The 14,240-nt window shown below is 35.1% G+C and overlaps 1 pseudogene; it reads left to right on the top strand.

Annotated features, from left to right (window-relative positions):
• Positions 1-314: 314 nt before the first annotated feature.
• LOC132007027 (glutathione S-transferase P-like) lies at positions 315-912 on the top strand (annotated as a pseudogene).
• Positions 913-14,240: the final 13,328 nt, after the last annotated feature.

The following is a 14,240-nucleotide window of genomic DNA, read 5'->3' as shown; positions in this document are numbered from 1 at the left end:
AATTTGCCAGAAACTTTATCATCAAAATTGAAATAATATGGGAAGTACAGAGAGTCATAGAATATTTTCTGTGAAGGATACAAACACAGGCATTATACTTTTAAAATTAATTATTAAATCAGCAACACGTTTCCACTTAAAACTTCCTCAGCTGGTAGTTGCCAGAGGGAAGGAGGATGGAGGTTATGGGTGAGACAGGTGTAGGGAATCAAGAGGTACCAACTTGCAGTTATAAAATAAATAAGCCATGGGGATAAAAAGTATAACATAAAAGCTCTGCCACCACCATCTGCACAGTAACCACGCTGCCCTACTCCATCACCTGCTTCCCTGTTCTCAGCTATGTGTATGCTGCTGACTCACCAGAGCCAGAGCCTGAAGAAGGAGGTGGTGACCGTGGGGACAGGGCTGAAGGGCTCACTCAAGGCCCCTTGTCTCTATGGGCAACTTCCCAAGCTCCAGGATGGAGACCTTGTACCAGTCCAATGCCATCTTGTGATATCCAGGCTACTCCCTTAGGCTTTCTGGGAAGGACCAGTGGGAGGGGGTTCTGGTGCACATGGTGAATGATGGCATGGAGAATATCCCCTGCAAATACCTCATCCTCATCTATACAAACTAGGAGTCAGACAAATAGGAGTAAGTGAAGGCACTACTGGGTACCTGAAGACCTTTGAGACCATACTGTCCCAGAACGAGGGGGATGAGGACTTCATCATGGGCAAAAGATTTCCTTTCCAGACTTCAACCTGCTGGACTCATTGCTGACTCACCAGGTCCTGACCGTCAGTTGCCTGGACTCATGCCCCGGATCTCAGCCTACCTGGGCGCCACAGCACCCAGCCCAAGCTCAAGGCCTTCCTGGCCTCCTCTAATCATGAGAACCTCCCTGTTAATGGCAACTGGAAATAGTGAGGGTTTGTGGCACCCTCAGCAGAAAGCAGGAGCTGCCTGCCTTCTTTTCCCCAGGACCAATCAAATTTCCAAGAGAGAATTAAATATATATATATATATATATATATATATATATATATATATAGCACAGGAAATAGAGTCAATGATATTGTAATAATGTATTATTACAGATGGCAACTATACTTACGGTATTTTATAATGTATGTAATTCTCTAATCACTATGACTGTATACCTAAAACTACTATAATAGTGTATGTCAACTACATTTCAATTAAAAATGCATCTCCAAAACAAGAATTAAATGGCCTTATGACACTTTTTTTAAACCTAAGAAGCTACCTTCACTCTATTTTTAATTAGAAAGCAAAATTCTCTTCTCCTCATAATACTTCTTTATATGGCAGCTATTTGCTTACTGTTATTGGACATTTAAATTCCTTTTTGCTTAAGCTTCTTATTTACTCCTTTAGAGGTTGTTGATACCATAATGGGAAAGTTTTTACTAAGTGCTAACTCAGCAGGAATACTTCAGACTGTTCTAAAATGTCTTGAACACTGGTAAAGTGGGGAGGGAAGGTTTATCAAAAAAGGGTATGGGGGTGCCTGGTGGCTCAGGCCTTCTGCTTCTGCCTTCTGCTCGGGTCATGATCTCAGGGTCCTGGGATCAAGTCCCGCATGGGGCTCTCTGCTCAGCAGGGAGCCTGCTTCCCCCTCTCTCTCTGCTTGCCTCTCTGCCTACTTGTGATCTCTGTCTGTCAAATAAATAAATAAAATCTTTTTTTAAAAAAGGGTATGGAGTTTTAAAGAGAGCTTATGAAGCAGATTAAAACAGTCAGAACTTGGAACAGTGGAAATTAATTAGTTTCAGATTTAAGGAAAAAAACTGTAAGAAAGTGTGAAAGTGCTTCAAATAACTGAGTAACAGTGACCTACATATCCATACATAAATCAAGTTGCATTCAGATATTTATTTTTAAATTCTCACGTTATCACCAACTATTAATCCAAAATTATGCTCCAATTACATATATAGTGTATCCAGATCATGAGTTGCAAAGTCCTACCATAAGATAGTCCAATCACATCTGCATTATCATATGCAACTCTTTGTGCCACATTTTAAAAACTATTTCCAGAAGCAGGCAACCAAGATTGTGAGTAAGCCTAAAATTCCACAATGTTTAGTGTGAGGAAAAGAAACTTAGGGGACACTTGATCCCTACCATATTAGAGAAGGAATATGTTTACTCTGTGGAGCTCCAGAGGGTAAATTTGAGCGAAATGATAACTCAGCGTGAGCAAACATCTTATGAAACTCAAAAGAAACGGACTCCTCCTGAGGTAGCCAGCAACTCAGCACTGACCATGATCTAGCAGAGACTAACACAATTCATCAGAGATGCTACACTACAGTGAGATTAATTACTTGGTTGTTGTTTTAAATAAGGAAAATTCATTAGACTATCTAGAGGATTGCTACAAAAAGGTGCAAATGACCTTTTGGGGTTTATTAACCTACCAAAATTTCAAAATCCCTTCCTATTATTAGAGGAACAAATGCATTTAATGAAAATAAGCATAAGTAGTTTGCAAAATAACTCCATGAATCGCTTTTTCCCCAATTTTATTATAATTTTTACTTTGGTAAAATCTGACTTTTTATAGATTAATTTTTAGGCCATGGGCCACTGGTTCATAAATTAACTATATAGTTTAGTTATATCAGCTTCATGTTAAAAACTTATTTTTAAAAAGAAAGTTATAATGATTTAGATTATACAATGAGGAAAAGGACTGTGTCTTCAATAGTGTTGGGAAAACTGGACAGCCACAAGCAAAAGAATGAAACTGGACCCCTCTCTCATACCACTCACAAAAATCAAGTCAAAATGTATTAAAGATAAGCATGTAAGACCTAGAACCATGAAACTCCTAGACGAAAAAATAGGGGTAAGCTCCTTCACACCAGTCTTGACAATGAGTTTTTGGATTTGAAACCAAAAGCGAAAGCCAACAAGTAGGAGTACAACATAAGCTTCCACATAGCAAAAGATACCATCAACAAAATGAAAAGATGACCTATGAAATGGGAGAAAATATTTGAAAACCACATATCCAATAAGGAGTTAATATTCAAAATATACAAGGAACTCACATAACTCAATGGCAAAAATAAAAATTAAAAAAATTAAGAAATGAACAAAGGACCTGAATCAACATTTTACCCAAGAAGATATACAAATAACCAACAGGTACATGAAAAGGTGTACAAAATCACTCATCAACAGGGAAATGCAGACCAAAACCACAATGGTATACCACCTTACACCTACTAGGGTGGTTAGTATCATCAAAAAAACAAAAGATACCAATTGCTGCCAAGGATGTGAAGAAAAGAGAATTTTTGTATACTATTGATGGAAATGTAAACTGGTACCACTATTATGGAAAACAGTATGAAGCTTCCTCAAACAGTTAAAAATAGAACCACCATGTGATACAGCAATCCCACTTTTGAGTATACACCCAAAGGAAACAAAACCACAATCTCAAAGAGGTATCTATATTCCATGTTTATTGCATCATTATTCACATTAGCCAAGGTATGGAAACAATCTAAGTGTGTCTGTCAGCACATGAATGGATCAAGAAAATGTGGGGTGTGTGTGTTTGTGTGTGTGTGTGTGTGTGTGTGCATGTATGTGTGTGTGTATGTGTGTGTGTGTGAGGGGGAGAGAGAGAGAGAGAGATGGAATATTATTTGACCTTAAAAAGGAGAAAATCCTTTCACTTGCAGCAACATGGATTAACCTCAAAAGTGTTACGCTAAATGAAATAAGTCAGACAGAGAAAAAAAATAACTTCATGGTATCACTTATACATGGGATCTTAGGGGGAGAAAAGGAAGGAGGGGAGGGAGGAAGGAAGGAAGAAAGGAAGGAAGATGGAAAGAATGAAGAGCGAGAAAGTCAAACTCATAGAAATAGATGCAGGGGTGGGTAAGGGAATAGGATAGGCCAGAAAAAGGCTACAAGCTTTCAGTTTTAAGATGAACAAGTCTGAGAATATAATGTATAAAATGGTTACTATAGTTGATAATATTGCATAATCAAAATTTGCTAAGAGAATAGAACTTAAATTTTTTCACCACACACACACACAAAAGGTCAATATGTGAGGTTATGGATGTGTTAAGTAACTCAATGGTGGGAAACTTTTTGCAAAGTAGGCATATCAAATCATCATGTTATGCCCTTTAAATGTATTATAATTTTATTTGTCAATCATATCTCAATAAAGCTGAAAAATACAATATAATTCAAAATTGAGATGTGTAGAGTAGTAAGAAACTTTAATTCTCTATTTGTCTTCATACATTCTAAAATGTTTTCTGTTAGAATTTTTGACAAGTTACTCCAGAAAAGTTCATTGCTTAGCTTGCTAGAGATAGACTAGTCTTTAGTGAGTCATGTCTAAAACCAGAGCCAAGCACTACCTGGAAGAAACTAGCTCAATTCATAGCTTTACCTGGAAAAGTTTTGCTACAATGGGGCCAATTTTTTCTTCAAGCTGACCATTTGCACAAGGGTAAATATTAACATACAACTTAGAGCTGTGCAACTAAATGAAACCAGAGTAAGTGTAATTTAGCTCCTTCCAACATCTGGACAAATTCTACTTGATGGATAACAATATTAATAAGCATTTTAAACTTCAGCTCTGTGCTAGATCTATCAAGGTGCTGGAGAAACAAATATGATGTATATATTAACTGTCTCTATGCCCCATGAAGTTCAGTCTAGTGAGAGGGACAGACAAGTGGTAATGGCAATATGATGTAGTATCACAGAGGCAGTTACCATGTAAGCATAAAACAGGAGCAAGGCAAGTGGGTTACCCTAGAGATTATATTTGAAAATGGTTAGTTGGGTAGGCAAATTAAAAGATCCAGACAGAAAGCATTGGCTAAAAAAAGCAGACCCCTTGAAAGAAAATTAGGTGTTCTTACTGGGTGAGTGAATTTTATATAGAGAAGAGTGGGAGATGGCACCAGATATTGTCAAGGACTAGACCAAGAAAGGAATTTTTGTAACTCATAATTGGGATTTTTAACTTTATCTTATACATCCATGTGGGAGCCACTACTACCAGGATTTAAGCAGCAAAGAGAAAAAGAAATTCATACATTGGAAAGGTCACTTTAGAAGAAATGTAGAGAACTACCTTGAAGAGGTAAGTGTGGAAGAGGGAAAATTCTCAGAAACTCGTGCAGTAATATTCTAGGTGAAATACACCATGCTAGAGGTGCCTGGGTGGCTCAGTCTGTTGAGTGTCTGCCTTTGGCTCAGGTCATGATCTCAGGGTCCTGGGATCAAGCCCCACGTCAGGGGGTCCCTGCTCAGCAGAGAGTCTACTACTCTCTCTCCTTCTCCCCCTCCCTCCCACTCATGAGTTCTAGTGCTCTCTCTCTCTAATAAATAAATGAAATCTAAAAAAAAAAAAAAAAAAAAAAAAGAAAGAAAGAAACATACCATGTTACTAAAGGGAAGCAGTGGCACTGGGTATGAAAAGGAAGGGACTGACTTGATATATTTCTGGAAGTATATCAGAGTTAATGAAACGGGTGAAAATTTCGGATGAGGGAAATAATGATGGGACAACATCATGTATGGCTCACCTTTCTCTCTGAGGCTGTTGGTGGATAAAAAAACATCAACACAAGATGAACAATAGATTTAAGAATACTATAAATAATTTTAGTTTTGAAAAACCCTTTTGGGTTTTGAGGTGCCTATAAGACATGCATGTGTTTTGGTGAAAGTATCTAGTAAGCAATTGGGGGGTTAAGATCTGGAGTTGGACATTTCCTTCCTCAAAACGGCTTCTTAATTACCCAGTGTTGGTGTATTCAAATAGCTGCATAGGTTAATGCATTTGCTGTCCTGAAATAGGTTTCCCACTTCTGATGATGACATGCTGCAGATAAGCAAGATATTTATTATAATAAAATGTACATAGAATTATAAGGCCAAAAAAAATTTAGAAATTATTACACTCTTCTTTTTGTTTTGGATTGAAAACCACACCAAATGCATTCCCATAAATACCATTGACTTCTTTAAAATCTCTGGCATGGATGACTAACAACTCCCTTGATAACATTGTCTAGCATCTCACCAAGCTGATAGGAGGATTTTGCTAATGCTCGTCTATATCCTTCATGCTGCAAGTGTTGTTCTTTCTGGTCTTATCCTTAGTGGAAATGGAGAACAGCTGTTTAATGCTAATGGAAAAATCAGCAAATTCAAAATTGTTGAATACACACTTTAGATTTTAACTGAATTATGAACTTGGCAATATTTATGAATTTAAAGCATGAAAATATAAACTAGATTCATCACGATATTTTTCCAACTGCATGGAAGTGTGATAAAACAGTGTTCAGAATTCTCAACATTCAAAACTCAAAGCACTGCCCTTGAAATGTTGTTCTGTGAATCTTAAAGTGATTAAATTTTTTTGGATATAGTATCTGGAAGTATTTTTAAGACATACAGATTTCAAATGAAATGGGCAGTACTAAAAAATGAAATAAATCACTATTTGTATTCCTCATTGAAATATCAGGCACCTGCAATCTTTAGAACCTTCAATATTGTACCCAACTGTAAAATTTATCAGTAGTGGAGGTTTACCTGTGTTTTAAATGAAATATTAATAAACTCTAATCACGTTTATGTCATTCCAAAGGGTGAACATAATCATTTTTTGCAGTCCTAAAAGCCGGATTTATTTGCACTTGCTCATTCTCACATCCACTGATTTCAGGGATGGGTAATAAAAGGAAACTGAAATACAAGAGAAAAATGATTTTCTTGAATTAAATATAATTCATTCCCCATTTCTACCCCTGACTAACTGAGTCTCAGTAAAAATATTCCCCATCTCTTGAACCTATTTAGCCGTGTTTATCCTATGAAAAAACAGCTGTTTGGTCATTGGAAGCTAAAATTGGACATTCCCAACTTCTTAACCTATTTAAACTCCAAAGGGGGAAATATACAGGGGAACATAAATCTTATGGGTGATCTATTGAAAAATGTAGTTTTGTTTACTCTTCAAATTTAAGTGACTACAGTGTTGTAAATAGGCTGAACTATAATGCAGATGGTGAATAAAGGAAAAATGTTTTTCTTGAAAATGCTCCATGAACCAAAAGGCCACATGGAAGTTAAACACATAACTCAACGAATATAAAAAACAAAATGTGTGGGATGGACTTATTTGATATATAAAATTATTTCCTAAATTTGTGGAGACAAGAGAGGAGTCATTAACAAAACCAGAAAAATTTATCAAAGAAACACATGACCATGGCATGAATACCTAAACCCTTACATGACTCCACGTTTCCAGGACTCACCAAATGACCTCTACCAAGTCCATTGCTTTAAAGGTGTCTTAAGAACCCCAATCCTGGAATAAAATAGACCTGAATTTATAATCCTGATTCTACAATCACTTCCTGGGTGACCTTAGTCAAGTCACAGGCTTTATTTTTTTTTTAAGATTTTTAAAATTTATTTTAGCAAGAAAGAGACAGAGATAGTAAGAAAGAGCACAGGCAGGGAGGAGAGGGGGAAAAAGGTTCCCCACTGAACAGGGAGCCTGACATAGGTCTCAATCCCAGGACCCTAGTAGATGCTTAACTGGCTGAGCCATGATGGAGCCCAAGTCACAAACTTTAATCTTTGGTTTTCTCATCACTAAAAGGAGAATACTAATGTTTACCTTGCAGGGCCGTGTGCTGTCTAAATGTTACAATCATGCAAAAATGCCTAACGTGCAATGCTGAATTACTATAGTTATTGTTATGACTTCACTTATTTTATCAGTCACACCGATTAGTGTAGTATTGTTGCTTATTTAGTACATTTTCCACTGTTTCATTATGACTGCATTTTTCTTGACCACACTGGTCCCACATGTGAAATACTCTCACATTAAGCCATATATAAAAACCCATCTATTAATATGATGTCTTAGTAACACATCCATATGTATCTGCCAATATTCTTCTCTTTAGAGAATGTTTCTCAGTGTGAACTAAGAAAAAGACTTCTGAACTCTGTATTACATTTAGTAGTGACCGAACTACTACAGCTCACAGTGCCTACTATTATGAAAAGAATAATGGTTAACTGCATCTTTGAACCATTTTATCAACCACCCTACAAATCTGTGATACTTGTTAAAGATTGACAGCCTATGTCTACTGCTTCTATTCAGTTTATCAAGTTGTTATTGATGAAATTAGTTCAGTGTCATTCCAGAGGAAACAGAGATGACAAATCACAAGTGGGACTAGATGCAAATTATTAAACATGCTATATTTGATAAAGCATTAGGGCTATCAAGGGCTCCAAATTCGTATTCATCACCTGATATGCACTATATTCCTATGCACTAAAGGACAAGTCCTGCATGTATACATCTCTATGTGCATGTATGCATGGTTTATGAAATGGAATACTACTAAGCCATAAAAAAGAATGAAATCATGCCATTTGCAATAACATGAATGGAGCTAGAGAGTAGTATGCTAAGCAAAATAAATTAGTCAAAGAAAAATAGTATATGATTCCCCTCACATGTGGAATTTAAGAAACAAAACAAGCGAACATGAAGGGAAAAAAAGAAAGGCAAGCCAAGAAACAGACTTTTAACTATAGAAAACAAAATTATGGTTACTAGAGAGGAGGATGGATTAAATTGGTGGTGGGGATTAAGGAGTGCCCTTGTGTTGAGCACTGATTAGGTGATGAATCACTGAATTCTATACATGAAACTAATATTGTGATGTACAGTAACTCAGAGGAATTTAAGTAAAAACTTAATCAGATATCTTAAAAAAGGACAACTCCTGCAATACCGAATATTCTTAAAAATTGTACTATCCTAGACGTCTAACAGTATCTCTCCAGATTTAATAGACTATTCTATAATTTAGGCAATATAATGTTGCCAATTATAGCTCAATGTTCTAAGGTGTTATTCTATTTTCTGTATAACAAAGAAGAAATGATTACTAAAATAAAATACTATCTTTATGAAAGCTTCTAAAATTCATGTCACTTGTAAATAACATTTTGAAATTCAAAAACAAAAATTAGATAGTGGTGATGGTTCAAAAGTGAATATGTTTTTTAAAAACCACTGGATCATATACTTTAAAGGGAGTGAATTTTATTATTTGTGAATTATATCTCAATAAAGCTGTAAATAAAAATTTTAGAAACCATATTTGTAATAGAAAAAAAATCCCATTTGAATATTCCCCAAGGGAAAAATAATGGAGCACTGGTTTCAAAGGAAATTAAAATTGTCAGCTATGTTGTATGAATTCAAGATAAGGATGATTTCAACAAACTTTTCAAGCCCATTAAAGACATTTTACATGTAGGCATTCTTCCTAAGTAAAATCTTGATGAATTACAAATGAGTTAGGCCTAATTGTTAGTATCTTCAAAATTACATAAAATAGAAAGGCCAGCTTCTTCAGTTTCCTTCCCTGTCATCGTTTGGAGGGCAAGAAGAGTGCAAAGGAGAGGAGAAATAGGAGAAAAGAATGAGTCAAACTTTTATTAACTAAGAACAAATTAACATTGCCCCAGGTAGTCTCCAGAGTTCTTATTACTTACCTTCTTCTTACTAAGTTTAAATCTGGAGCTAGGGGATAAAAAGACAGAAAATGCATAAATCATCCTCAAAGGACAATATAGAAAAAAAAAGGCCATGAAGTTTAAGAAAGGGAGCAGTGAATGGAATGATAAGTGGAAGACCACATCAATAAATTTCAAACTTCAAATTCAAACTGGAATTTCCACTTCTTGAAATCAATCTCAAATTAAGACTATGTGAATAGTCACCCATTTTCAAACTTGAAAATATAGCAAAGATATTTGAGTTTTGCCACCCTTCTTTAGAGGTGTTTAAATGTGATTGGAACAACCTATATGGTCATACAAATGTACCCTTACATTCCCTTAGATTACCAGACTGATACCTTGGAAGTATCTTATGTTTAACATCCAACTGATTCCCCATCAAATGTGGTCAGCTTTGACTTCTGCCCTGGTTATTGGATGGAAAGTTTATCTTGGGTTATCAGCATGATCAAGTTTTTAGAGCTCTTAGTTGGGAAAACTGCCAAATGTTTTTTTGTTTGTTTGCTTGTTTTCTGTAATTATTTTCTGGTGAATAGTGTATAGCTGAGAATTTTTAATAAATCTTACAGGTCTTCTTTATGTTAAAGCTAAAAACTCCCCCACAAACCTTAATAAATGTCTGATTTTTCTGAGGAAGGCCTTGCAGAAGCACAAAATTTTCACTGTACCAGACTTTATTAACCTCTTTGGATGGAAATATAATGTTAATGTAGGGTTAGGTTTTCATCTGGGTTGATTGCAATGTCCTAAAAATACTTTTTTTTTCAATGATTTCCAATGTTAAATTTGCAAAATTAATTGTACTTTTCATGCATTAATGAATAGAGCACAAATGAAACATCACTGCTGTTTTTTGTGAAGTGTTGACTTAAAGAGACAAAGGGACATGTAACTGTATAATTAGCTATAAATGAGGAGCAAACAAATCACTTATATCAGTTAATAGATTTTGTTCCGAGGGATGCTGTCAAGTCTAACAGCCTGCTTTGAAGATTATCTTCAAAAACAAACAAAAAAAATCACAAAACTTTCAAATGATAAGACTCCAACAAGGTCTTCTATTACTAAGAATTATTGCATTCATGAAATATTTCACAACCCAATTCCCAATGTAGTAGGAAACATTATGAAGCCAGTAAAGCCAAGGTCTACACGAACAGTCATTAATACAACTGTCAGGAAAAAAGGGGAAGTTTTTCAATAATTTAGAATTTTTCACTCTAACAACTTCTGAAGTTCATGAGTCTTTAAAAAAAAAAAGTAAGAGATTGCATTTCATCTATAATAAGGCTAGGTCTACTTTGATTTGCATTTTAATCTGGTAACTGATCAAACTGTCTCTGTGTAATAGTGTTTTGTACCACATGGTATATAGTTTAGCTTCCTTAGATAAGCAGTCAGAACTCACACTTTGCAACAAAGTAAGAAGTCAAGCTCTTAAAATTTAAGAGCAGAGAAGATTGAATTGCGGCACACTATCTGCAATAACACAGAGGTGGCTTTCTCAGAGAAAATGCCTCTTTAATAAATCCAATATTGTACTTTAAACCTCTTTACCATTCTAAACACAACCAGTAGACAACCAGAATCGTGAAGATTAAAATTGTAGGTCAGTTTGTGTATTAATTTTGGATTTGTTCATTAAGTCACCTAGTGCTCATTTTTTCCTGAATTAAAGCTTTCTTAATTAACTTTATAAATTAGCTTTGTGAGAGATTATATACATATTACTGGTTCTTCCACACATTTGCAAACCATATGCAACAACATAATTTTTTAAACCCTCAAATTTAAAGGATTTCTAGCCATGGTTACACTGTGAAGTTATAAATATTTCAGATTACACAGCATGTGAGTGAATGCTGAGTAGAGCTCAGCAGTTCTAATTTATATTATTAATCCATCTATTCATCCATCTGGGAGGGGGGGTGAGGAGATATACTTGTCCCAGTTTTATTATACTAATACCATTAATAGCCAGATTAGTGATATGTGTTTCTGTGAGAATATTATCTTCAATTTTTGAAATATTGCCCTAAATGTCCTCTTTGTTGACTGACTGTAAGCTTCCAGGAAAACTTACATCTTTCAGTTTCTACTGGAGCAGACATATGGAAGGTAGAACAAATAGAAAAAACTTTTGCCTACTCTGAGATAAACAGTCACTCAATAAATTACATAAATAAGGCACTTTTAAAAAAATTCTACCAGTGTGTTTGTGCTTTCCCTTGATTTGACAAAATATAGGATGATAAAACATTAATCACCAGATATAGCTGTGAAGGACTTTGTGATATTTCCCCAAATTAAAAAAAATTGCATAGATTCTTAAGACAATATCAAAAGAGGTGTTAATAACTATTTTGATGAATTATAATATCATTGAAATAGCCGTCTAGTGTTTGAAATCACCTTTTTAGTTGTATATGTTCTATTGAGATTGCTTTTCTTCTCTGAAGGATGGAATTGCAAATGACTCTGTTGGGATTTTTTAAATGCCATATTACTTGATCACAAACTTTTAAAAAAAGCAACTCTTAACAAGCCGGAACTACTGATAGAATCTAGCTACAATACCTTGCAATCAAACCAGACAATAGAGATGCTCCTTCCCACTGTGTCACTTGACTTGAAATAATATGATGATCAGTTCTTCTCTATATCTTTAACTTTTTTTCCTTGTATCTTTTAAACTCAGCCAAGTTAAAAAAAGAGGTCATCGTGAAGTCAGTAATGCACAGACAAATTTAACAATGATAGATTAAACCATCTAGTTCTTAATTTAGCAGCTATTCTTGGTTATTGTGTATACTGCTTTAAAAGATAAAGGTTTATTTTTGTATCATAACTTAATAGATGAAAATTACTGGCCAAACGGAAAGCTAACAAAGTTGAATTCTCTAGCCAATCCTGCCCGTCGCTTTCTATTAGCAGTGTAAGCATTCATTACTCCCCAATGAAAGATCACCTAGGAAAGAATTTTTACTATCAGTGTTCTACTAATGACCAGAAGGCACACAAAGAGTACAATGATAGCACTTCAAAAATCAAAAGGCCAGAAAATAAATTTTGACTTCGGCAGTTCTACTCTAAGATTCTCATTACATGACAACAAGCATCAATTCATTGCTGTCTAGGCTTTTGCTTCAAGGTAAACTCCACTTGGAGAGAATAGAAGATTTCCATAGTTGTCCATAAATAAAAAAGTATATAAAATTTTTTGGTGATAAGAAAATATTTAGGGTTTTTTCTTTAGTCTTGAAAGACAACATTTGTTGTTACTTGCTTTCAATGTGTCATCTTGAGTGAAATTGTGTGGTTCTAGACTTTGAAATGGTGGAGACTTACTCTTTCAAGCTTGTTGTTAAGAAGTAAGGAAAATCTTCATTTATTTGGCATAATGTTACAATCTGTGGCAGAGAGTTCTTTATATTTACCAACGCAGCCTGGTTGAGATATTTTATTAAATGAGCATGGTTAACCAGTTAGTCATAGTAGAATAGGTAGGGAAATATCCTTCAGTCTGCTCTATTTCACAAAGCTACCAGAAGTTGATACACTGACAGAAGATATTTTGAAAGAAGGAGATGTCACTTGGATAAGGGAATGTTGCAGGTCTTAATCCTATGTAAATGTGTCATGATGAGAAGAGAGAGAAGCAAAGTCTGATAAAGAGAAGAAAGTAACCATTAACAAAGCAAATGATTGGTGCTTATTAATCAATTAAGTAGTGCTGTTGGCCAGCTTGCCAATGATGTTGATAGAGAAGATGGTGAGATTGGTGGTGGTGGCAGTACTGGTGGCAGAGATAGTGTGGTTTTGATATCTGGTTTGGTTCTGCTACACTAAATCTTGTGGCTTCCAATATCCATTATTTTTAGGAGATGGCAGGTGTTAAGGGTTTGCAAAAACCTCTATGACATATTTAATACCACAGATGAATTAGAACAGGGCTATGGAGCTTAAAAGCCATGTTATCCAAGTGAATTAATTAAACTTAGTTGATTTTGTTGTTCACTGGGGAGGGTATGGATATCAAGCTAAGAAAATAATATAGCTGTATGAGTTCTGTAGTGAAACTGATTATTGTTTAAAATTTCATGTACAAGATTTTTTCTATTAGGTAGGTAGCATCCTACAGTGAAGTATAGACCATCATTCATATTCTTGTTTAATGAGTATACCCAGGAGAAGTTTATGTTTTTCAAAAATACTGAACATTTTCAATAGATCTTTGGGGAAGAAAAAGTGCCATATTTTGAACATTACTGATAAACGAATTCCTTTTTATCTTTGTTATCCCTTCTGTAAAACAAATAGCTGATAACATTCAAAGGGGATTATAAACTCAAGCAATTTTTCCCCTTTTGAATTACAAATTCTAGTTTAAAGAGCTCTTTCTCACCTGTTAGACTGTGTGTTTGGCTCATACGTATATTGGAGTTATGGTATAGGTTTATTTAGTGTGCTGTGTGTTGCGTTCATTGCAACCTTAGAGAAACCAAGAAACAACAGCTCTCTGAACTAAGCTTAATTTTACATCGTACTGAACAAATAGTCTCACTTGTAACACAGCTTGATGTAATGATATTATT

This window comes from Mustela nigripes, chromosome X (genome assembly GCF_022355385.1).
Source record: "Mustela nigripes isolate SB6536 chromosome X, MUSNIG.SB6536, whole genome shotgun sequence".
In the NCBI taxonomy this organism is placed as follows: Eukaryota; Metazoa; Chordata; class Mammalia; order Carnivora; family Mustelidae; genus Mustela; species Mustela nigripes.
The sequence above is the reverse complement of the archived record's forward strand: the minus strand, read 5'-3'. Positions and strand labels throughout refer to the sequence as shown.